Below are 26,853 nucleotides of genomic sequence, written 5' to 3' on the forward strand. Positions count from 1 at the left end.
GAAATAGAACATACCCATCTTAAGTAGCACTCAGTGATAGCCTTATCTTCTTCCATAAGTTATGAATTTCTCTAATTCTTTAGAGCCAAGTTAGTGGCCATTGCTACATCTTGTGTGTGTAGATTCCATAATTCAACTATGCACTGTGTGAAGTCATAACTTCTTTTGCCTGCCCAGAATCTTCCATTATTCAGCTTCAATGGATGGCCCCAGGTACCAGCATTATGAGACACAAAGAAAACAAAAACTCTACATCTCCTGTCACCACACCATGCATAGACATCCTACCCAAAACAAACCTTGCCATCAGACACCAGTGCTCCCACATGCTGAGCAATCAGTAGCTTGGTGAGATGGACTTCCTGACAGTAAGAGCTGTTCGACAGTGGAATTTGCTGCCAAGGAGTGTGGTGGAGTCTCCTTCTTTGGAGGTCTTTAAGCAGAGGCTTGACAACCATATGTCAGGAGTGCTCTGATGGTGTTTCCTGCTTGGCAGGGGGTTGGACTCGATGGCCCTTGTGGTCTCTTCCAACTCTATGATTCTATGATTCTATGGATGCTAGAGTAGGGTTACCAGACGTCCCCATTTCCCGGGGACAGTCCCCGGATTTGCAAATCTGTCCCTGGAATGTCCTCAGATTTCATTAAATTTCCCTGGGAAATGTGATACCCTGCTCTCCTGAAGTAATATGCAGCTAGAGGGGTAGGAGGGTTAAACCACAGAGCCTAGTGCTTGCTGATCAAAAGGTTGGCAGTTCGAATCCCCGCAACAGGGTGCGCTCCCGTTGTTCGGTCCTAGCTCCTGCCAACCTAGCAGTTCGAAAGCATGTCAAAGTGCAAGTAGATAAATAGGTACCGCTCCGGCAGGAAGGTAAATGGCGTTTCTGTGCACTGCTCTGGTTCGCCAGAAGCGGCTTAGTCATGCTGGCCACATGACCCGGAAGCTCCCTCAGCCAATAAAGCGAGATGAGCGCCACAACCCCAGAGTCGGCCACGACCGGACCTAATGGTCAGGGGTCCCCTTGGCCAACTGGACTGGCGGTGGGCTGGCGCAGAGCTGGGCAGCTGAGCGTGAGAGAGAGCGTGAACAAGAATGTGTCCCCGATGGCTGGGAACTGCAGAAGTCAAACTGGAGCAGGGAAGCCTTGTGTTCTATGAGGTTGAGGCTGCTTGAGTTGAGGTACCTCCATTGCGGGGGCTTGGCCTAGATGACCTTCAGAGTTCCTTTCCAAATCTGTGATTCTGTGATCATCCCTCAGTTGCATTCTCAAACTCTGCTTCCAACTCCACTCCCCAGGTTTCTCTTCTCCTCCTCGAGACAGCAAAACAGCTGATGTATAGATGTAATTAGGGATAATAAAGCGTGTATTTTTTTAAAAAAAAAGTGTTCCCAGATTCATTGAAAACAATTTGGTAACCATATGCTAGAGCCCTCAAAAGTTGACCCAATCATTCAACCTGATGACTCCATCCACTTCTACCCAACCACTAGACACAGACCAGGTTGAGAGATGCCAAGGGCAGTGAACTTTCAGGGGCTTCTAAAATACCTCCAAAGAGATGCATTTACACCTGTCACCTGTACTATATACAGTGTTTCAATTCCTGAAATACTATTTATTATATTTGGAAATTCAGGTTGCTTGTAGGCAACTTGAAAAGATGTAGTGATATGGAGACTAGAATACACAAAAGGGTATGTTATTAATGAAGGAATACAATGGAAAAGCACAAGGTAGCCTCATAGCTGGTCTGGAACACTAAAGCCAGTTGAGACATTTGACAAGAAACATTTTTTTAAAAAAACCAACCACAAATACTAACCAACTGCTGCAACAACAGGAAAAAAATGCAATAAATACAAATGAAGGAAAAATAATGTTTGAAGGAGAAATCTACTCATAATCTCTGCTAAAATCTCGAGTGGGTAAGGATCTTGTTTTTTGTTACACGCTCTTTGGTTTTTAAACAGCTGCAGACAAAAAAGATAGACAAAGGTCTATCTAGTCTAGCATCCCTGGTGAGATTCCCCTAGCCATTTTCCAGTAGTCTATCGTCATACTCTCTTCTTCGTTGCCGGCATCTGATATCAGAGGTATGGAATCTTTGCACCTGAGGGGATTCCATTTAGACAGCTTAAAAAAAATATTTTATAGCCCCACACACATCGACACACCAATCGCTTACCTCTCATATACCATACTGAGGTTAGGATGTTTCAGTCATGTATATAATATGCTATGACAACCCACTTGCCTGAAGTCCATATACAACTCTTACATACTGATTCAGCAAGGAAACGTGTGCACAGGAGATTCCCACATAGACATCCCTAGCTGGATGGGGATTTGGATATGTGAACCCCCAGCCTGTGCTGTGTGTTTGTAGTCCTGTTGTTGTTTAGTCGTTTAGTTGTGTCTGACTCTTCGTGACCCCATGGACCAGAGCACGCCAGGCTCTCCTGTCTTCCACTGCCTCCCGCAGTTTGGTCAAACTCATGTTCATAGCTTCGAGAACACTATCCAACCATCTCGTCCTCGGTCATCCCCTTCTCCTTGTGCCCTCCATCTTTCCCAACATCAGGGTCTTTTCCAGGGAGTCTTCTCTTCTCATGAGGTGGCCAAAGTATTGGAGCCTCAGCTTCAGGATCTGTCCTTCCAGTGAGCACTCAGGGCTGATTTCCTTCAGAATGGATAGGTTTGATCTTCTTGCAGTTCATGGGACTCTCAAGAGTCTCCTCCAGCACCATAATTCAAAAGCATCAATTCTTCGGCAATCAGTCTTCTTTATGGTCCAGCTCTCACTTCCATACATCACTACTGGGAAAACCATAGCTTTAGCTATACGGACCTTTGTTGGCAAGGTGAAGTCTCTGCTTTTTAAGATGCTGTCTAGGTTTGTCATTGCTTTTCTCCCAAGAAGCATGCATCTTTTAATTTCGTGACTGCTGTCACCATCTGCAGTGATCACGGAGCCCAAGAAAGTAAAATCTTTCACTGCCTCCATTTCTTCTCCTTCTATTTGTCCTAGTTAGCTACTTTGAATATGACCCAAAAACATCTCAGGATGAGGAGGACAGGGGGTGGGGGTTTGTGGCTTCTCACTGTTTTTCTCTTCTCAGCAAACTGCTGCCAAAACATCCAAACAGGTCACACATGCATTGGATTTGGGCCCTACCCTATTATTTTTCTATGCCATCTGCTTCTGGTAACCTTTCTGCTCTCTGTCTTTTGTAGTTCTGAACTAGGTAATAGTTAATGTAATAACTGTCACATCAACAGCTACAGATCAGCCTCCATCATGTTCCTGCACTAAAATTATTTTGCCTGTCGCTGAGCTTGAACTGTAATTAATTGCAGGCAAATGGAGACTATTTGCACCTCCTCCATAGTGATTTTTTTGGGCTTATTTATTACTTTTCTATTTACTTGCAAGTGTTAGGAAGTAAGAAAGGTAAGCAGGTAAGAAAGTAATATTAGCAAACCAAATCAGTCAGATGATGGTAGCCTCAGGACAAGACATTCTTCAGTTATAAGCTGGGTAATTACGGTTATCCATTTAATTACAAGTATCCAAATACTGGGGCGGTGATATGCAAGAGGAAAGAAATTTTCTGCTCATTGATCTCCTTGCTTGCCAGTTCCTGCACTTCATGTACTCCTCAGCCTGATCTCTGACACGTCAGTTCATGATAGCAGGATGGTTCCCTGCACACAAACAGCTGTGGTTGTTTAGTGGTTAGAGTACTGGACTAGCACTCAGCTATACAACTGCAAATATAACATTTTAAATGTGTTTTAAGTGCAACATACAATGTGACACTAGATGGCAATGGTGAGCTCTATGGAAAATTCAATGTATTTTTTTTAAAAAAGAAAGCATTTTCAGAGCGGTTTTAATGTGTGTCTAGATTCCATCCATTCTTAGGGAAATCAGCCCTGAAAATCGGCCATTTTTGTACATTCTCGACTGAGTGGAGAATAAGCTTCCTGGGACGTTGTTGGCCACTGTGTCAAGCATATGGATTTTCCTACAACCTTATGGTTTCAGAGACTTCATTCCCTTCATTTTTCTCACTGGAAGGCTTCCACAGTGAATGCTTTGTTTGTGAACGGATGAAAAAAGGCCCTTTCCTACTTTCTAAGATGCTGTAACCCAACAGCATGGATGTTTTCTCAGAAGCCAAGAGAGTGAGCTCAGCGGTGTTTACTCTCAAGTAAGCTGCCTTTAATACCCTAGATTTTATGAACATGGCAACAGATGGGAATATTTCATCAGGAGCTCATAGGTTATTAGGAAAACAGCAGAGAGCAAAAGCATACTTTATCTTAATAGAAGTGCCCCTCGATATTTGTGGTGACGCTCTTACTGCAGTATGGCCTAGTGTTATCTCCCATCACAAGAGATCAACAGGAAAGAGGTTACAACAGCCAATATTGATTTTTGGCTTGTATATTTGCTTGGTTTTGGTGTTTTTTTTACAACAGGCTGAATTTCGGTCTTTGTGTAGAGAGTGCTACATTGATATAGCAGCCTAGCATGTTTTAGATTTCTGTTCCCAACTTTGTCCAATATTAGATTTATTAAAACACACACACAACAACAGCCAATCTCTCATCATGCCACACACTTCTGTATCTTTTAAGCTCCCTTTTACCATCTCTTAGAATACAGGTAACTCGCCTCTTATAGGAGGGTTTGATGCCTGTATCTATTTTAGAAATTATTCCAATCGGTTGGTTTTACTGATTTTACATCCTATACCCAGAGTGCAGCAGGTGGTGCTGTCGTTTAAACCACTGAGCCTCTTGGGCTTGCTGATCAGAAGGTTGGTGGTTCAAATCCCTGTGACAGGGTGAACTCCCATTGCTCTGTCCCAGCTCCTGCCAACCTAGCAGTTCGAAAGCACACCAGCATAAGTAGATAAATAGACATCGTTGCGGCAGGAAGGTAAACGGCGTTTCTGTGCGCTCTGGTTTCCGTCACGGTGTCCCATTGTGCCTGTTTAGTCATGCTGGCCACATGATCCAGAAAGCTGTTTGTGGACAAACACCGGCTCCCTTGTCCTGAAGCAAGATGAGCACCACAACCCCATAGTCACCTTTGACTGGACTTAACCATACCTTTACCTTTTTTTACTCTATACCCAGGGCCGATGCAAGTCATTTTGGCACCTGAAGCAAACCACAAAATGATGCTCTCCCCCACCAACAGAGAAGGCATGAGTGAAGATCTACGTCAAGGAAATAACCTGGGAAATAAAGAAGTACTCTGGGAACAAGGTGGGGGGGGGGGAAACAAATCAACCTTACCCAACATAGTTGCACAAGATAGTTCTGCATTGTGCATCCTTTGTAGGTCTGCACTATATATTGTGCTTGACATCAATATCTTTACTGCAAGGCTACCTGCTGCTGCTGCTTCTTTAGCTACTATTATTCTTCCCCTCTATGGCTATTTCCCTCACACATTCTTTCTTTCTTCCCCCCCCCCTTCCAGAAAATGAGGAAGCAGCCCTGTGTGGCAAACACGATTTTTGTAGAAAATACAATTGCCAATTTTCTAGAAGCAATTTTAGCTGCAGCTGCATAATTGTGTTGTGTTTGGTAATAATAGCCGCAGTAATTATAACCTTCATTACTATGCATTGCTGCATCACTTTTTTGCCGACCAAAGTGGTAAAGATGGCTGTCGGATTAGTATCTGCAATGTCTAGATGTTTCATTACATTTGAGATATGCTGATAAAATGGACAGCCTCATAAATTGTAACTGCACTTAATTACAGTTGTTTCAAAGTGGCGTACAAGTAACTCAACACAATAAAGAGGAAAAAAATCAGAATGAACCTTGTTTTATTCACACAAAAATCCTGTAACTTAGATCCGTGTTCCAGTTTTACAGGTAAGAAAACAGAGGTTCTGATAAAAAAAAATAAATCACATCAAATCTATTCCCTCCCTGCAACACATTTTCATTTCTAAGAGTAGCTTACATCAACAATCACTGTATTTTTCGTCCCATAGGACACACCTAGTTTTTTGGGGGGGAAATAAAGGAAAAAAACTTTTCCTTTATTTCCCCCCCAAAACCAGGTCGGGGAAACCAAACCAGGTCGGGGAACAGCGGGATGGCGGCGGTGCGCCTCCCCACTGTCCCCCGAGCTTGTGGGGCTGGCACTGGGGAGAAGTGCACTTCTCCCCAGCGCCAGCCTCCAAACCAGGTCGAGGAACAGCGGGATGGCGGTGCTGCGCCTCCCCACTGTCCCCCGAGCTTGTGGGGCTGGCACTGGGGAGATGTGCGCTTCTCCCCAGCGCCAGCCTCCAAACCAGGTCGAGGAACAGCGGGATGGCGGTGCTGCGCCTCCCCGCTGTCCCCCGAGCTTGTGGGGCTGGCCGATGTCTGCCCGAAGCGCGGGGTGCTCTGCTTCAGGGCGCCCACGCGCCGGGCAGCAGGCTGCGGATATGTGCCCGGTGCGCGGGGTGCTCTGCTTCAGGGCGCCCGCGCACCGGGCGGCAGGCTGCTATCCCCAGGCTGCGGATGTCTGCCTGGCGTGCTCTGCTTAAGGGCGCCCCGCGCGGCAGGCTGCTATCCGCAGCCTAGGGAGCCCTGCAGGAACTCCCGCGGGCTCCCCAGGTGCGCACCAACCCCTCTCGCTCTCCAAGCTTCAGCGAAAGCCTGTATTCGCCCCATAGGACACACACAGATTTTCCCTTCATTTTTGGAGGGGAAAAGGTGCGTCCTACAGGGTGGAAAATACGGTACAATGTAAAAATTAGCATCATGTCTCCTACAATATAAGTTTTCCTAGGGCTGGTGGAGGTCTTACACATTTGTACTGTGTGAAATGTCCCCCTCTAGAGGCAATATTCAATGCTGGGACATGGTTATTAAAAGGAGGAATGCACAAGTGTTTTTCAACCTTAAAGCTATTAAGATTTCAGTGATGAAATTAAGCAGCCTTCTCTAAATAATGGAGCTGTAGATCAGCAGCTGAAAAGGGTACACAAAGATAGATGGGCTTTTTATTTTGAATAAATATGGTTTATGGCTCCATACATTAAGAGCCTAAAGCAAGGATTACGCTGCTAGCATCTTACAAGAAAAAGCACACTCCTGACTTTGTGGTTTCTCAGTTTGCCAGCCTCAGGGAACCCTTTGCAAACTGACTTGTTTGCCAATGAACAAGGATTCTGGACCTGCAACAGCCTAATGTTGCCCACTGCCAGGTTTATTGGGTCTTTCTCTTGCCCCAAGCAAACGGGCTCTGTCTGTCCTGTACATTCAAAGCAGCATTATATAATTTTAAACTGTTGCAGCTTTCTCCAAAGAATCCTGGGAACTGTAGTTAGCTAAGGGTGCTGGGAGTTGTTAGGTAAAGGGACCCCTGACTGTTAGGTCCAGTTGAGGACGACTGGGGTTGCGGCGCTCAACTTGCTTTATTGGCCGAGGGAGCTGGTGTACAGCTTCCGGGTCATGTGGCCAGCATGACTAAGCCAATTCTGGTGAACCAGAGCAGTGCACAGAAACACCATTTACTTTCCCGCCAGAGTGGTACCTATTTATCTACTTGCACTCTGACGTGCTTTCGAACTGCTAGGTTGGCAGGAGCAGGGACTGAGTAACGGGAGCTCACCCCGTCGCATGGATTTGAACTGCCGACCTTCCGATCTGCAAGCCCTAGGCTCTGTGGTTTAGACCACAGTGCCACCTGCGTCCTTGCTGAGAGTTTTTAGGAGACTCCTATTCCCCTCAAACTGCCACAGTTCCTAGAGTTCCCAGGAGCTGTTTGTTTGTTGTAATAAAAACCTGCTCCTTTTCCTTTATGGGGTATCCAAGAGCCCATATACAGTCCTTAAGTGGGTTCCCTATCGGTAGGAGAAAATAACAGAGGCCAACCAGAGTATATTGAGAAGCGAAGCCTGATCTTTATTAACTGTTGCAACAGGGTCCCCACTCACCACATGCAGGAGGGAGGAGAACCCTGAACAATGGTGCACAAGCCCTTATATAGACTTTTGAAATTGCTCACCCTGTAGCCCAAGACCACCCCCCCAAAAAATCATACAGAAGGACATACATCAAGCATCACAGAAGGAGGTGTTCTACAGCAGAGGAGGCAGTCTACAGCAGAAATCCTGTTTGCCAGGATACTTGAAACGACTATGCTACAAGATCTGGACTCCCTCCATGCAGACTGAAGGTGTAAATAGGTGAATAAACCATATTTCTTAAAGCTACAGCAGTCTCTGTCATGTCTCAATTCTCCAAAGGAACACGGACCCTGGTGAGTGTCTGAAACACCCTAGAATCTTGCAGAGAGTAGGGGTGGGACCCAACCTTTCTAACAGTATTTTTCATGCCAATTTCTAACAGTTCTGGCGCATGTGGTGTCCTGGCTCTTTTTATCCAAACTCCCAGAGCTACTTGTTCCACAAGTGCCTTTACACTGGTAGCATAATGTGGTCTGGATTAAGTTATGGAGCAATGGAGGAGAAATCCAATTCAGTTAATAATAATAATAATAATAATAATAATAATAATAATAATAATAATAATTTATTATTTATACCCCACCCATCTTGCTGGGTTTCCCCAGCCACTCTGGGCAGCTTCCAACAGAACACTAAAATACAATAACCTATTAAACATTAAAAGCTTCCCTAAACAGGGCTGCCTTCAGATGTCTTCTAAAAGTTTGGTAGTTATTTTTCTCTCTGACATCTGGTGGGAGGGCGTTCTACAGGGCGGGTGCCACTACCGAGAAGGCCCTCTGCCTGGTTCCCTGTAACGTGGCTTCTCGCAGCAGGGGAACTGTCAGAAGGCCCTCGGCACTGGACCTCAGTGTCCAGGCAGAACGATGGGGGTGGAGACGCTCCTTCAGGTGTTACTTAATATGGTATTGCTTAATTTGCACTTTCCAAAATAATGCACAAACTGAAATACAAGTCATCCTTTGAAATGTGAACATCTCCAGATTTTGCAAAGCAGCTGCAAGCCTGCTAATGTTTGCGAAAATTAATGTACTAGAGTGAAGTGTGTATAAGAATGTATACAATACTGAAAATAACATGCAAGAATGCATGTTGGGGAAAACTGCTTTGTAAAAATATTAACCAAAATTGCATACAAAAATGTGCATAATAAGATAAATTTGCACCAAAAGGCTAATAAACTTTCTTGAGTACTTGAGAAAAGATTGCAGTCTGATGCGGAAAGGTGGAAAACTGAACTAAAGACTGGAAAAATGAGAACTGAAAGAAACTGAAATTGCATATTCTACCATCTCTCAGCATATGTTAACCTGGTGGAAGAGGAGTAGCAGATGGTCTCATATTTCATGAGATGGTTATACTGTGTGGCTTTTCAGTACCTTCCAATTATGATCTTGTGCATGGAAAACAAAACGCTGCAAAACGAGACTATTCAGCATGTACAAAGTCTCTCCACCCCCTACCTCACCAATTCTGCTGTGTTTGGCAAACAAGAATCCCTTCAGAATGCCATTTCGACATTAACATTTAATTATGCAAAAACTGGTAGCTATAATTTTAAAGCATTTTTTTTCCAATTAAGATTATTACCTGGGGAAAATGTGAGGAGCAATCACAATTAGCAACCTTTGGCCCTTTGCTGATCATTTGGTTATTTTCATCTAGACTACAGATATGTCAGTAGGTAACAAAAGGAAGCATATTCTTCCATTACGCTGATTGGAGCCCTCTTAATTCCACTTTGTAAATTGTGCTACCCATAGGGAGGGGGTAAGGATTTTGAGGAAGAAGCATGTGTATAGTTTTATGTAATTAGATTGTCCTTGTCTCGGTGCAATTAGAATTAGTGTGAAACTAAACGAAGCACTAAGAATGATTTACAACAACTTTGTGAGACTGACTACAAACTACTTCTGTTTAACTTTCATGATGATAACTTGGACCACACATATATCACATCTGTCTTCTATGCATTGTAGAATTTCTTCAGCTGATTATGGTGTTTACAGTTAGAAGAGATTTCTTGTACAGTTACATGCAGCAGAGGGACAAGGAACAGCACAACACAAGTGTTTATGCATTTTATCTTTTCTGTAGATCCAACCGGACAAAGTCAAAACAATTTTATTGCAAACTGCAGTCCTTTTGGGGGATTCTGTCAAAAGAACTTAGACCTGCCTAAGATACAGAGTGGCTTTGTGTTTTGAAAATGTTTTTTTTTAATAAAAAAAATAGTAATACTGAATTGTTTGTTTTTTCTTAGTTCTTTCTGCTCTTATTGTTCATTCTTTTATTAACTGTCACAAAGCATTGTGATACAATCAAGAAATCTGAGGTATTGTGATTTTGGGTTTTGTTTATAAAACTTTACCTTCTTGGTTATATTCTTTAGGGTATGTGTATATGTAATTTTGTGTGTGTGTGTGTGTGTGTGTGTGTGTGTGTGTGTGGTTTTAATCTGTTTTGGTATTTTAACTTTATGTTTTAAAGTATGGTTGCAAATGTTATTGTTTTATCTTCTTGTAAATCACTTTCAAGATTATTGTTTTATCTTCCAGTAAACCACTTTGAGGTGTTTTTTTTAATCAATGAGTATATAAAATTTATGAAACAAATAAAGATCTATAAGCTTACGTTCAATTTTAAAAAGCTATAAGGATGTGGGGATGCACACAGCACTGACAATAATCACAGTACTGGCAATAAAAAATCTTCAGTAAGTTTTGCTTCTCACATTACAAATTTGGTAGAGAGAGCTAAGTTTATATGCACAACATCCTCTTGTGGTTTGTATGTAAAGTTCACTTAAGTTCATTTTTACAGCAGACCGAAGTTCAACATTTGGAGCTATTGTTTGTGGTAGAAAGAGAAACTGCTCAATTTGAAATACTTCCAATAAGTGGTTTAGTGGCTAAGAGTCCTTATGATTCCAAAGGTTATCCAGCCCAAAATGTGAGGTGCAATGTGTCAGATGGTTCATACTAGGAGTAAAACATTTCTGTCTTGATGGTAATAATAAGAATAAGAATAAGAATAAGAATAAGAATAAGAATAAGAATAAGAATAAGAATAAGAATAAGAATAAGAATAAGAATATATTTTTATACTGCGCCCATCTGGCTGGGTTTCCCCAGCCACTCTGGGTGGCTCCCAACAGAATATGAAAAACCCAATAAAACATCAAACTTTAAAAACTACCCTAAACAGGGTTGCCTTCAGTTGTCTTCAAAAAGTCAGATACTTGTTTATTTCCTTGACATCTGAAGGGAGGACGTTCCACAGGGAGGGCGCCACTACCGAGAAGGCCCTCTGCCTGGTTCCCTGCAACCTCACATCTCACAGTGAGGGAACCACCAGAAGACTCTCAGAGCTGGACCTCAGTTCCCAGGCTGAACTTTGGGGGTGGAGACACTCCTTCAGGTTTACTGGGCCGAGGTCATGGGCTTTGAAGGTCAGCACCAATACTTTGAATTATGTTCAGAAACGTGCTGGGAGCCAATAAAGGTCTGTCAGGACTGGTGTTATATGGTCTCGGCTGCCACTCCCAGTCACCAGTCTAGCTGCTGCATTCTGGATTAATTCTAGTTTCCGGGTCACCTTCAAAGGTAGCCCCATGTAGAGTGCATTGCAGTAGTCCAAGTGGGAGATAACCAGAGCATGCAGCACTCTGGCGAGACAGTCTGCATGCAGGGAGGGTCTTAGCCTGCGTACCAGATGGAGCTGGTAGACAGCTGCCCTGGACACATTGACCTACACCTCCATGGACAGCTGTGAGTTCAAAATGACTCCTAGGCTGCGCACCTGGTCCTTCAGGGACACAGTTACCCCATTCAGGACCAGGGAGTCCTCCACACCTGCCAGCCCCCGGTCCCCACAAAACAGTACTTCTTTCTGACCACCCTTCCTTAACCTGGTCTCTAGCAGAAAGGGACAATCATATATTGGCTTGACAAGCTGACAGATGCACCAGCCTTCTGCTTGTGCATGCACTTCCTTCTATGTCTCTCTGAAGAACATAAGAACACATGGAGAGCTGGCTGGATCAGGCCAGCAGCTCATTGAGTCCAACATCCTCTTTTCACTGAGGCCTACCAGATTCCCATGGGAAATCAGCAAGTAGGACCTGAGGTCAAGTACACTCACCCATCCTGTGGTTTACATCAACTGGTATCTTCACACGAGTCAAGATTAAACCAGGAAGTCTCTGATTAATCACGGTTTCCCGTTGAAGAAGAGTCTGGATTTGATATCCTGCTTTATCACTACCCGAAGGAGTCTCAAAGTGCCTAACATTCTCCTTTCCCTTCCTCCCCCACAACAAACACTCTGTGAGGTGAGTGAGGCTGAGAGACTTCAAGAAGTGTGACCAGCCCAGGTCACCCAGCAGCTGCGTGTGGAGGAGCGGGGAAGCGAACCCGATTCACCAGATTATGAGACTACTGCTCTTAACCACTACACCACACTGGCTCTCCCAACTGCAACTGAAGCATGGTCCAAAGTGTGACTTTAAGACTCTGGTTTGTTCTGAAGTAAGATTTCCAAGTTAAACAGATAGGATTCCACTGTGCAGCTGGGGTTTTATGTAGCCATGGTAGTGTGGTAGCCACCACAACATTGGTGAGATAATGTGAGAAGTTCAGACTGCATGGGTTCCCCATGTCAATCCCAGGCTTCTCATGTCACCTCGTCAGTGTGGGCAGGAGTAACACTGCTGTAACTCCCATACAATTGAGGTAGTAATAACCTGTGCCACATGTGTCCACTGAAATCTTCAACTGAGGTTCTTCTTTGGGTGCCATATGAAGTGTGATGGCCTGGGACTCGGGTTCGGGCTCGGAACCAGAGGAGTCTCAGTCTGCACCAGATCCTTTGCCTCAGGCATCATCTGAACCAAGTCTGGGGCCTGATCCTGAAGAGTCCCAGTCTGCACAGATTCCCTTGCAACAAACACCAGCTGGGCTGAGTCAGGGGCCTGAGCCTGCCCTGGCTCCAGATGTGGGGATTACCTCATTGCCTTCAGCTAGGCCATCACTTACAGCTGCTCCACTACTGGTTGGGTCGGGGAGGCTGAGGCAGCCCCTGGGTCTAGTAACCCACCGACTTCTCCCAAGCTGCAGAGACTAAGGCCTGAGAGAAGGAGAGAACTGAGTACTCGCAGGAGGAGTGCTTGCCTTTGGGCGAAACAGAAAGGTGAGTCGCCGGGGGATCAGTACTGGCCGTTACCCCAACTAAGATAAAAGGCTGTCGGACCCTGCCCCAGGTTGCAGGAGCAACACTGCTGTATGCCAGATCGTGCCTGAGATCCTGTATCTGGTTTCCTGCCTCGTGTACTGCCTTGACCCTGTTGGACTGACTCCTAGCGGAACCTTCGGATTCTAGACCGGACCTAGTCCGTGGTTCTCGGGTTACCCCCGGGCCCCAAACATGAAGGCTATGAATAAAGAAGTGTATATATTTAAGAGCTAAAAAGGGTATCATATTGGCAGCTCCCATCTCTTTGCTGTTATTTTTGGTCAAATAACATTTTGCTGATGCACTGTTTAGAGTTTCTTGGCCTGATGTGTAGTTTCATCATAATTTTAATGCATTTAACATACTGCTGGCCTTTAGCTGACAGATGTTAATGAAAGCGTGAACATATAATCAATGAAAGAATGAGCATATAAAACCAAAAACAATGCTAGGCTTAATTCAGGTAAAATGTTGATAAATGGAATAGGCTTTCTGGGAATTTCTCAGCAGTAGGATGCTTGACAGGCAGATATGATTCCACTCCATTGGTTTTTGGAACATATTGGGCTTCTAAAAGTATGTTGAATTAGGCTCCATAAAGCAAGGCCACCTAGCAAGTTTCTAGAAGAGGCAAGATTAAAACACCGGAATCTCCCGATTCATAGCTCTCTCTCCTCAGCACATTGCTATTTGCTGCCTACATATGCAGTTGGTGAGATTATTAGGATGAGTACAAACCTGGACCAGGTAAATTTAAGATGTGAATTAGTGTGACCAATTTATGCAACAGGTATTTGGGCGCCAAATGTTAGTGAAGATGCTAACTGGCCACCCAAAGTGGTCTTTTGTTGGAATTATTCAGCTGTGCCATATCTGTGGGGTATGTGAGGTCACAGTCCTGTGAGACAACGGAGTATGTAAATTGTCTATTTGCCATGAAACATCAATACATACTACGTTGAAGCAAGAATAGTGAAATTGCAGCTAAGTAGCTCAAATCATATATATGCCTGACACCCTTCTTTGGAAATTAAACCAATGTCTAGACTTTAACATTCAAAAGCTTTACTTGCAGAAACTTATAGTTGTAGATGAATTAAAACATAATATTTACAGTCACATGCTTATCCAAGCATGGGTTTGCAGTCTCTTCTAACTTCCAAACAACTGTATTTTACTCTCTTTCCAGAGCTCAGCACTTTCAGCCTTTAGTATCTCACCGAGGCCATGCCTTGCAGCTCCTATGAAAGATTTCCACTTTCACCTTCTTCTGCAGCTTTGCTATTTCTTTCAAGCGCAGAAGAAGCACCCCAACACTCGATTCAACTAGCAGTGTTCACAGTGGATTCCAAAACACAGTCCTCTTGCTTCACATAAAATGGAGTCTCTCCTTCACTAGATACCTCCCATGTGACCAATGTTAGCCAAGCACATGAGAACTACTAGAGAACTCTCTAGAATTCAGTTACCAACCAATTAAATTTAAATACATAGTAATGAATACAAACATTTGCAATTTCAGTGAATTAAATTACTACACTTAACATACTACTACATACAGGAAACTGCCCTACACTGAATCAGACTGTATAGTCTACTGCAACTAGCAATGCCTCTGAAGCTTTCGGACATGAGCCTTTCCCAAGCCCCACCTGGAGATGCCAGGGATTCAACTGGGAGCCTTTTGCATGCATAGTTCATGCTCTACCACTAAGCCACGTTCTTTTTCCATTATAAGGGGACTATATCATTTTCTGTGATGTGTTAACATTAACAGTGCTGATGAAGGCTTAGGAATCACAAAGAGGAGGAAGCTGTTGGGAGGAGTCACGGTATGCTGGCTGTTACTGGATTACGGAAGAGGGAACAACTTGGTTTGAACCTCTGTGCTCAAGCCGGGAGGAAGCTGATTAAAAACCTGGCTTTTCACATGCAGTATCAGAGAAAGATGGCCCAGTGGAACTCCACTGAGCACTCAGTAATATTGTTATCTTCTGAGTCGCTTCTCCAGGTGACCTTCCCAAGTGAGGTGGATGAGCAAAGGAACATTTTCAGTGGTGGTACCCTAGTTATGGAATGCCCTCCCCACAGAGGCTCAACTGGTCCTTTCTTGGTGCTCATTTCAGTTCCACATGAAGGCCTTTTTATTTCACCAGACTTCTTTAAAAAGTTTTGTTGTAATGGGCCAAGAGAACATTGTATGCCAAGTGGAATACAAGTACTATAATTAAATAAATATCTAACTATTCTATTGGCATGTTATCATGCCTAAGCCAATTAAACTGAACTGAACAACTCCACTAGATGCAACCAAGAAATTGTTGCTGGAACTCCATGGCTTTACTGTTTTAAAAAGGAGACGGGTAAGATTAATTAAATGAACAGATGTAAGGAGTTGTAAGACATTGTCTCTGAAAGAGATTGGCCTGGGAGATAAAAGATGTCACTCACAAAGACCTCAATTGGTCTGTCTGCATAGCATGCGGTCAGAATGACACTATAAGAGTTAACACAACCTGAATAAAACTCTCCTCCCAGCAAAATTTATAAGCAGGCAAAAGAAAAATGAATTTTTCTATTCCACCATATGTCAAGAGATTTTAGCATTACACATCCATCCATCAAACTATTTATGTAGGCTTTGACTTTGTACAATAACAAAAATTAATGTGCACCCTCTAATGAACGTAACACTCTTACACACCATGGATAGAATGACAATATGATGTGATAGGTTCAAAGACTAAATCTTGATGAACTCAATTACATTTTGATTAAAATGTAAAAGGTATCAATGATTATGAAAACAGCATCTCACACTTAAGTGACAACTGTCATGACAGTGATGTTATACTGTAGTGCAAAAGGTAAACAACCTAGTGTGTGCACACTCAGAGGATGTTGGCCTATAGCTCAACATCCAAAAACTAAATTGCTGCACAACAAGCACAAAACAATAGCTCTGCAGCGCTACTAATCCAACTCAATGGTGTAATGTTGGAAAGTGTTGATTACTTCTCCTACCTGGGCAGTTATTTTCACAAGGGCCAACATTGATGCCAAAATCCAGTATTGCCTGATCTCTGCAAGTGCAGCTTTCTCTCGATTGAAGTGCAAAGTGTTTAAGGACCGGGACATTCACGAGGAAACCAAAATTGTTGTTTACAAAGCTATTGTACTACCACTCTTACTGCATGCTTTTGAAATATGGACAGCTTATAAATGCCATCTCCAACTCCTTGAAAGATTCCATCAACTGTGTCTCCGAAAAATTCTACATATCACTTGGGAAGACAGATGAACTAATGCCAGTGTACTGGAAGAATCAAAGATCATTACTGTCAAACCAATGATTCTTCAACATCAACTTCGTTGGACTGGTCATGTTTGGATGCCAGATTATTGTCTTCCAAAGCAACTACTCTATTCCAAACTTAAAAATGGAAAGCGTAATGCTGGTGGTCAACAAAAGAGGTTTGAAGACTCTCTCAAGGCAAATCAGTGGCCTGCGAGTGCTCCAACTGGAGAACAGCCTTTACCAAAGGTTTCATGAACCTTGAAAACGTTCAAACTCAGGACAAAAGGGAGAAACATGCTAACAGGAAGGTACACTTGGCAAACCCTCACCGTGAAACCTATGTCCCCACTGTGGAAGGACGTGTGGATCCAGATTGGCTCCCACAGTCACTTACGGACTCACTGTTAAGACCATGTTCATGGAAGACAATCTCACTCAGCTACAAGTGATCACCAAAGAAAGAAGAAGACTGCAGTGCGATTATAGTGAAGTAATCATGGTAAAGCACATAGCTCATCATGGAAAGGTGGTTGACAGGATAGAGTAGAACCTAATAGCACTTGATGCCATCATAAGTATTGGATGCTGCATGCATTCTTAACATGCTTAACTTGCTGGAAGGGATCTCCGGGGTCATATGGTCCAACACCCTGCAATGCAGGGATCTTGCCCACAACCATCCCTGGGTGGGCTCGAACCACCAACCTTCTGATTATGTCTGTCCATCTAACTTAGTACTATGTCCACTGACTGGCAGCAGCACTCCAGGGTTTCAAGCAGAATTCTCTCCTAGCCCTATATTTGGAGATACGGGGGATTAAACATTCTGCAGGCAAGGCATATATTTTCCCACTGAGGTATGGACCTTCCCATACAGGATGGAGTGATCTCTACAATACCACCTGTCAGCAACAAAAAACATTTGTGGATGAGAAGTTAACACTGAAATGATTCAGCACCCTCACATCTACCACAGCATCTGAGAACCTCCAGCCCACAGGCATAAATAGGCCCACCAGGAGTCCTAGTTTGGTCCACAAGGCCCGTTTCCCCAAGTGATGCCCAAGTACACTGCATATCTGACATCAGGTGTGACGCAGGAAAAAATATGTGCCTCCCTGCTGAAAGCAGGGTTTGCAGGGGCCACCAATCAACAGGCTGGTGGTGCTTGCAATACCCTGTGCCTTGGCCCACATCAGAATACTGTTGAGAATTGTTGCATGTCACATGTCTGTTTACATTCCAGCACAGCTTGCTGGGAACTTCCGTTTTGTGTATAGTTTTTGCTTTTGCTGTTTTGCTTTGGACACGAAGGAGATCTGACATGTTTCCTTTTGTCCTGATCTACACTGAATTGTAAATATGCTCACACAACCTCTCGTGCCACTTCTGTTTGCACAGTGTTTTCTCTGCTGAATAGCGAGCACAGTCTTCTAAAGCCAGTGTCACAGTTTTATGCTGCACCAAGGACCGGAGTTCGCCCCGCACAACGGCCGGTGGGCTGAGCCAACTGGGGGCCTGCAAATTGCCCCTGTTTCCTTAGGTGCATGCCAACAAATACATGGGGGAAAGGAAAATGCTTCACCTTATATCATCAGGCGATTGGCAAGTAGGTGGCCCTGCCGAACTGTCAAAATGGTCCATGGGGATTGGGGGAGGTTATCATCATCACCATCACCATCATCATTTTATTGGTATGACGCCTTTCCATAGTTAAAACAATGCTCAAGGCGGGTTACAACATGGCAAGATTTACATAATTATCAACATAACAAAAGTCATAAACAATAAACAAAACACATCCAAAGGTGCATAACCAAATGGAAAACAATTTCCACATAAATCATAAAATCTAAAACTAAAAAATTACAACATTAATATCAGTAACAATTTAAAATGACATAGGTAAAAAATAAAAACAGCATCAAAAAAGAGCCCTCTCTGTCAAGCAGCAGCAGCAGTCCTTTATGGAGCCTGTCAGGCCCTGCTCCAAGCCAGGTGGAGAGAGGTAGGGCAATGCCCTTCAGGCTCCCAGCAGGTCAGTCAGGTTAGGATCTGCCCTGTCACCTGGATCCAGTTTGGGTCTCACAGTTCTCATCCTGGATGACACCTTTCTAATAATTCTCCCTAACTTACAAAAGCTATAGAAAACTTCATAACAAAGAAAAGATGAGCATTTTTTTTAAGGCTGGATATAGGAACACTGCATATGGTGCCTTTCCAAAAATGCGGAGGAGATGTACACACCCTCGAGTTTTGTTCTCAATGATAATTTGTAGGCAAAGTTAGTGGAGTTCTCCTGAGAGTGCATGCTGTTTCAATTTCCCCATCAGAGCTCTAAAAAACCTGACAGCAAGCCATGCATCAATTGCCTGACTCTGCAGACCTGCCATTTGCCTCTCAGGGGGAATTGACGGCAATAATATAGAAATGTTAGTTCATCACTTCATCCTGTATGAAGTTAACTTTTCAACTGTTGGAAGAGAAAAGTTCAGGCAAATAGGATAAAAGGTTCCGCATGAAGATTCAGATTTCCTTGGCTCTTTTCTGCTCAGTTTTAGACTTGGATAAAAACAAACAAAACAAAAACGGCTATGGCGTAGCCTGCTCTCGTTTGTCTACATATCAAACTTTCAACATTGGAAGGGAAAACAGAGCACCCTAATGTCTTGATCCCACTTGCGATGTTACAAGCAACACTGTTATTTATTACACAAGTGCCTCCCCTACTCTCAAGCCTCTAGATGACAAAATGAGTAATACAATTCAAAATCCATAAATCCAGTTACAGGAGGAGATCAGCAACCCTTTATACAAAGCTATATTCATTAGATGTCTTACCCATCCTTCGCTATAAGGTCATGGGGTGGGCTACCTCTTGTAAAATAACAAAAAGCACAATCTCAATAGACAAAATGAAAAGCAGGAGGAGGATTTTAACTGTAAACCCCATAAAAACTGGGCCATGGTTAAAACAACACGGTTAATTGCCTCCCCCTTCTTCCATCTTCATTCCACCTGGGACGCAGGTGGCGCTGTGGGTAAAACCTCAGCGCCTAGGACTTGCCGATCGTATGGTCGGCGGTTCGAATCCCCGCGGCGGGGTGAGCTCCCGTCGTTCGGTCCCAGCTCCTGCCCACCTAGCAGTTCGAAAGCACAATTAAGTGCAAATAGATAAATAGATACCACTTTATAGCGGGAAGGTAAACGGCGTTTCCGTGTGCTGCGCTGGTGCTGGCTCACCAGAGCAGCTTCGTCACGCTGGCCACGTGACCCGGAAGTGTCTCCGGACAGCGCTGGCCCCCGGCCTCTTAAGTGAGATGGGCGCGCAACCCCAGAGTCGGTCACGACTGGCCCGTACGGGCAGGGGTACCTTTACCTTTAGCTTCTTCCATTAGCAAGGGCATTCATGGGATCAAAAGCCATTTCCATAAGAGTAAGGGCAGCAATTAGATTCTGTCGTATGCTTTCAATAACATTACAGATGTGGTTCTTGCTGAGAATTGGCTGCTATACGCAACAAGATGGAAAGATACAGTCCTACCCACTATAGAAGAATGGCTGATAAAATTATCAGATCTGGCTGAGATGGCCATAGTCAAGCAACCAATCAATCAATCTTTATTGCGGTCAAAGATCAGAGAGATGAGATGGCAAAGTTAACATGTTTAATTAGAGAAAAATCATTACTGACATTTGTTAAGGGTTGGAAATTTCTTATGGGCAGTCGGCATGAAAGGGAAAAAGAACCGGTAATATTGGGATATGAAGATTGATATTATACTGGTTTATAGAAGATAGAATGGTTGGATTTTAAGGAATGAATATTTTATGTAGCTGCAGAACAGAGAGCTGGAAGTCCTTTTACACTTCAAATTTTCTTTAGCTTTTCCTTCCTTTTCTCTCCCTTTCTCTCTTTTCATTTGGCCTCTCTTCTTCTTGCCTTTTATTCTTTCTAACTTTTTTTTAGATTAAATAGTTATGTTATCTTAGTATATTATAAAAATATATACACTTTGTAATGGGTTTGTGTTTTTGTATAGCTATGAATAAGGTTTTTTTTTTAAAAAAAAGAGAATTGTCAATACTGGGGTGAGGGCTCAGTAAAGTACTGCAGAATAAGGAAGATTCCCAAGAAAATAATTTTGTTCAACCGTAACATCTCAGATAGAGTAAGACTTGGTTTACAGTGCTGGCCCACTGATGCCCGGAGCAAACACACATCCTGGTGTTCTTTTATGCAAGAAATATGGGCCCATGTTGAGAATGGTGCTGTTGAAGGCAGGAGAAACTCCACCATATGCACTTTTCTGTACACGACCCTCAGGCAGAACACTAAATTAACCCAGAAGCACAACATGTGCCCTAATCTACTGGCTTGCTCTGCTGTTGCACTGCTGCTTTGCAGCTCCCAAACTCTTAAGCTGTCTCTTTTTCTTTTCTCCAAGACTGCTGTAGCTCATACAGAATAAGCACCAACACTTTGCAGGGGGGACTTGTAAAATATAATGCATATTTTCTTTTTGGCAGCCAAGATTTGCCAGGAGATAGTACCTCGGAGGCTTTATTACGCGTGACCTTCAAACAAAACAGAATACGTCTTATTTTTTGAATTATTCTACCCCATTGCTACACCGTTTGATGGCCTCCCTCTCGTCACCCAAAATAAAATTGTTCCCTCTTGGGTTAAAAAGGATTAGGAAGAGAGAGGGGGGAAATGGAATGATCTGGTTCAAATTGAGCAGGGGATGTATTGCAGCACATAACATAGGGAAATAAAGTTCCACAATGTACCTGGTGTGGTTCGAGGACCCGATCCCCCCAAAGAGGAATGAATACACAAGGACACATGATATAACTTTAATGGGCAAGAAAAGGCCACAACTTTATTGATTACAGCAAGTGAAAAGGTATTGGCTTAGGCATTGGATTACGTCAGCTGACTCCACCCCCTCAGAGAGGGGTGAGTCTGAAACGAGGGGGGTTTATTCACCAGTAGGTGGAGCCTGTTGATGCTAATCCAACTATAGGCTCTCCCCTGATGTCATCGAGGGTCGTGCCATGGCCTCCTGCCAAGCAGGCATCGGACAGAATACACGACCGCCAGATTCCTTTAACGGAATACCCAAAAATTGAAGGCATAGGCGATGGCCACACCTAGCCCTTCGACACCACAACACATTATTCCAATGCCTAACCTACCCACCAATACCACGAAAGTTGTGACGATTGCTACGAGGTAGGCGAAAAAACCAAAAAGCCTAATGCCAAATGGAAAAATTCCTACCAGGCCCCCCGGACAACCAGGGCAACCAACCTAAGGTCCATAGCAAGGCCAAGGTGGGGGGGACCAAGATCCAAATTAGGGTATGATGAAGGAATTAGGCAGGGAAGGAAAGCTTGCTCACAATTTGGTTATATCTTGTTGTTGTTGTTTAGTTGTTTAGTTGTGTCCGACTCTTCGTGACCCCATGGACCAGAGCATGCCAGGCACTCCCGTCTTCCACTGCCTCCCGCAGTTTGGTCAGACTCATGTTGGTAGCTTCGAGAACACTGTCCAACCATCTCATCCTCTGTTGTCCTCTTCTCCTTGTGCCTTCAATCTTTCCCAACATCAGGGTCTTCTTCTCTTCTCATGAGGTGGCCAAAGTATTGGAGCCTCAGCTTCAGGATCTGCCCTTCCAGTGAGCACTCAGGGCTGATAGGTTTGATCTTCTTGCAGTCCATGGGTTATATCTTAGTTTGCCTAAGAACAGTATTTTCTGATGATGGATCCTGGATTGATCAGCTACAGATTTCTCTGTCCTGTGAAGTCAATGGGAACTCCTGTAACACAGCTCCTTTTGTCATGACTTGGGTAACATGAAAAGTCAAAGCTAAAAAGGATTAGCCCAATATGTAGTTCCTCCCTATTCCACTGTTGTTCCTCCTATAAACGAGAGCAATGATGTCATAGCCCTGGACCAGGAATTCTCAGATTCAGAGTCCTTCCACTATGGTAGTGCTGAGAAAAAAAAGAGACTGGTCCTTCACATGTGAATTCACTGGCATCAGAACCCACATCTCGTTCCTGAACGCCAAGTTGTCACCTCTGTCACCTGACTGTAATGACTGGATCACAGACTCCTCAGCGGCTCATGAAAGACCCCCGAGAAGCTTTCCTCAAAAAGTCCACTCACCCCTCTTGGTACGGTGTGGCAGTCCCTGTGGGGGGGGGGGGTCACCTTATTTTATGTAAGTCTTAGAAACCCTCGCCTGCATTGACCACACATCATTTCCGGCGGCCAGGCCGGAAGTATTTTGATTGCCCCATGCCCAAGCCAAACCTCTTTCATCTGTATTCAATAAAATTGTGGCCTGTTTTGACCCCAAACCAGTCTTGTTGGTCTCTTATTTATATGGGTTGGGGTATGGGGAGCCTGATGCCCGGTCCTGCAAGTCCCTGCAAATTGAAACTGCATTGCCTAGAAGAAGCCAATGACTGAGAAGAAGGCAGAAACTGGCAAGATGAAGAACTTAGGGTTTTCATCCTGACTACCTAAGCCCAGTGTATCAGGTTCTGCCAGTTAATCCAAAATGGGATGTTAAAGTGAAAAAGCAGGCGGTGGTCCAAGAAAAACTGCAAAATGTGATTCCAAGCAACCCACTGTACAGACTTGTACCTTGAACAATTACAGACTATTAGGTTTACTACAACCTACAGGTCTCCCAGAAAAGCCTCCAATTGATCTCAATTACAAAATTGATCTCTATTATATAAAAGAAACACACACTATCAACAGAGCATTTTATAGAAATGCTGATAGCTGCGTGGTGCCAGAATCAAGCTGGAGTCTAATAAATAATAACGCTCTGGTGCTTTTACAGCATTATTTCATGTGCAAAGCTCTTTGCAAACATTAGAGTAATTAGTTTAATTGAACTTAATCCTGGCCTATTCAGAGCTGAACAAGTTTTGTTCCCGTTTGATAAGGATTCTGCAGAGGTGGCTAGTAAACATGGGATGTTATCAAGTATAGTGTTACAAAACTGTGGCTCGAGCGCTGTTGTTTCTCATTGTCCCAGCATCCCCTACAAGCCACAGACCTGCAGAGACTATCAACCTTCCTTTAATTAAGTGAACAAAATTGATTGGAGTAAACAAAGGATTTGAATGAGAGTTGAATTATTGTGGATCTGGAGCTGTTTTTTCTCCAGGCTCAGGGCCACATTTCCCCCATATAAAAGTGCACCCCCCTCCAAGTGTCCCTATTTTCCAGGAACAGTCCTGGATTTACAGAAACCATCCCTGTTTCTGATTTGATCTCCTAATGTCCCACTTTTCCTTAGGACGTCCCTATTTTCATTGGAGAATTGTTGGAGGGTACGGAGTTTATGTGATTCCCAAGCCAAGGAGATAAGTAACTATACAACCTTTAGAAGACATCTGAAGGAAACCTTGTATATGGAAGGTTTTTTTTTAATTGTTAAAAATGTTTTTTAATGGGGCCACCCAGTCAGATGGGTGGGGTATAAAGAATAAAATGATTATGGAATAGGACATCCCAATTTTCATCAGAGAAATGTTGGGGGGTATGAAAATGTTGGTGGGCACATTCCAAGAGTGGGCAGGGCCAGACCCACAGAGCCATTTCCTATGGAAACAGAAGCATATATTTCATAGAATGGTAGCGTTCCTAGAAGAGACCCCAAGAGTCATCTAATTAAGTCTACTGAAGTTTCATCTTGCAGTTTCTTCATTAGACTTTTTTTTAAAAAAAAATTTATTACAAAGCTCTCCTTTATCTTTCCTGACTGTGCAAAAGGCAACTAGACCAGGTTATCCCCAAAGTAGAGGCAAAATGAGGCCAATTCTCTGCTGCCCTACAAGCTCCATTTCCCCCCAATATTTAAACTTTAAAATGGCATTGCATTCCCAAAATTGCATGCATGAAATTTAAAAATCTATTGACACCCCCACCCACCCCCACTTATACACACATACAGTGTTACCTCGGGTTACAGACGCTTCAGGTTACAAACGCTTCAGGTTACAGACTCCGCTAACCCAGAAATAGTACTTCGGGTTAAGAACTTTGCTTCAGGATGAGAACAGAAATTGCGCGGCGGTGGCAGCAGGAGGCCCCATTAGCTAAAGTGGTACCTCAGGTTAAGAACAGAGCTTCAGAACGAATTAAGTTCTTAACCTGAGGTACCACTGTACATATGAATTAAATGGTAGGGGAAGAGAGAAAGATATGATAGTGTAACTCAAGTTGTGTATATTGAACCTGGGTTTTGTCATGTATATACGAAAAGCTGGAAGGCAGTGCGGTCCCCATGTTTGTGGAGTGGTAATGTCACAATGTTGAACAACTCTAAGATAGGTGGGGGCCGAGAGCTTGAATGGTCACAGGCCAATGCTGACCACCCCAGTAATTGAATGGTTAAATGTGCTCCCTCAAACAGCCAGAAGCACCATTCCTGTTCTGTCAGAAGCCCTGAGTGAGTGAGGATTCCATGCCACAGGTCTGCCCCACACAAGCATTGCCTCCATGGGGCAGAGCTGATGTGGGGATCCTCTCAGATCCCTCAGAGCTTCTAACATGACATTTGCTTCATTTTCTGCAGTAGCCACTCACCTACCTCCAAACTAGTGTTATAAGCTCATATCCTTCAACATTTCTCCAATGAAAATAGGGACACCTTATTCTAAGGCCCAGGGGCCTTATCCGGCCCAATCGCCTTCTCAATCCGGTCCGTGTATGGTCTGGGAATCAGTGTGTTTTTACATAAGTAGAATGTGTCCTTTTATTTAAAATGCACCTCTGGGTTATTTGTGGGGCATAGGAATTTGTTCATCCCCCCCCCAATATATTCCGGCCCCCCCACATGGTCTGAGGGACAGTGGACCGGCCCCCTGCTGAAAAAGTCTGCTGACCCCTGCTATTCCATCACCATCACCATCATTTTATTATTATTATAGCCCACCCAACTGACTGGATTGCCCCAGCCACTTTGGGCAGCTTCCAACACATATAAAAAACATAAGACATTAAACAACTTCCCTACACAGGGCTGACTTCAGATGTCTTCTATAGCTTGCCTAGTTACTTAGCTTCTCAGCTTGTGGGGGGTCACAGAACTCCATACCCTCCAACATTTCTCTGATGAAAATAAGGATGTCCTAAGGAAAAGTGGTACATTCAGGGATCAAATCAGAAACCGGGATGGCTTCTGTAAATCTGGAACTGTTGCTGGAAAACAGGGACATTTGAAGGGTCTGTAAGCTGCCTCGAATCCTTCTGATTAAAGGTGCAAAAGAATTTTTTTTTAAAAAAACCCAAAGGTGTCTGAGCAGGTATGCTTAGTATCTTGAGACGCAGCCAAACAAACAAAACAAAACAAAACACCAGATGTGTACGTGTAATAGGTATGAGTTACTCGTGCATAAGCTGGTGCCTTTCTCGGTTAATTTTGCTTTGTTAAACCTTTTTGACTGCACAGCCCCTTCTCGACGTGGCTGCCTCAGTCACTGGCAGAATCCGTCAGTCGGCGTTTCTTGAACCTCTTCCAACATAAAAGTTGTTTGACACCCAGTCTCCTCCTCCTCTCACTGCGCGGGAGTCTTCTGCGCAGGGAAGGCGTGGGTAGCGGAGGACCTGGGCTCTCATCACTGATGTCCAGTGAAGAGTCCTGGAGCCCTCTCTCCACTTCCCCCGTCTGCCCCCCTTTATCCCTGGTGTTGCGCTGATTGGCTTCCCCCTCTACTGAGCTGTTTCTCCCCCTGCTGCTGGGTCCTTCACCAGCATCATCTGGGAGCCTCCCCTTCGCCTCTCCCTCCGATGTCAGTTCCCTGACAGTACGTCACCTGCATATATGAATATCTTTATTCAATATGAGTGTGAAATGCCTTTTATCTGGTACCCAATAGCTTATACTCTTACTATCAAATTCTCATTCTATATTCAGTATGCCTTTAAGCTTGATTAAAAAGAATGGTGTAATTATCATTGGCTTTAATGGTGCAATTTTATTGTCCTTTGAGTTTGTGGACTCTGTTCTACAGACCTATCTGTGACACCCAGAATTAGCCCATCAATGCACATTTGATTCTTCCACTTACAGACACATATACCCATTACCCATTTTCATTCAGCGGTGAAAACACACTTAAAAATAATGGTCATGTCAATGCCAAGATCAACGGTCTAGATTTTATTTCTCTTCCCACCGTCGTTTAGATCAGGACTGGGTGTGTTATAAGCTGTGTGCAGCAGCAGTCGAAAGAACATATTCCAAATACATAGTGATTTGCCTCAATTATGGAGTGTTTTGTAAGGGTAGTTTG

The 26,853-nt window shown here is 43.8% G+C and overlaps 1 protein-coding gene across 3 annotated transcripts in view; it reads right to left on the reverse strand.

The window, feature by feature from the left end:
* The window catches only part of CA10 (carbonic anhydrase 10), a 339,679-nt gene that overhangs the window by 208,507 nt on the left and 104,319 nt on the right, over positions 1–26,853 (reverse strand). The gene's annotated exons all lie outside the window — the stretch shown is intronic.

Source organism: Podarcis liolepis (assembly GCF_965112155.1).
Source record: "Podarcis liolepis genome assembly, chromosome: 2".
NCBI lineage: Eukaryota > Metazoa > Chordata > Lepidosauria > Squamata > Lacertidae > Podarcis > Podarcis liolepis.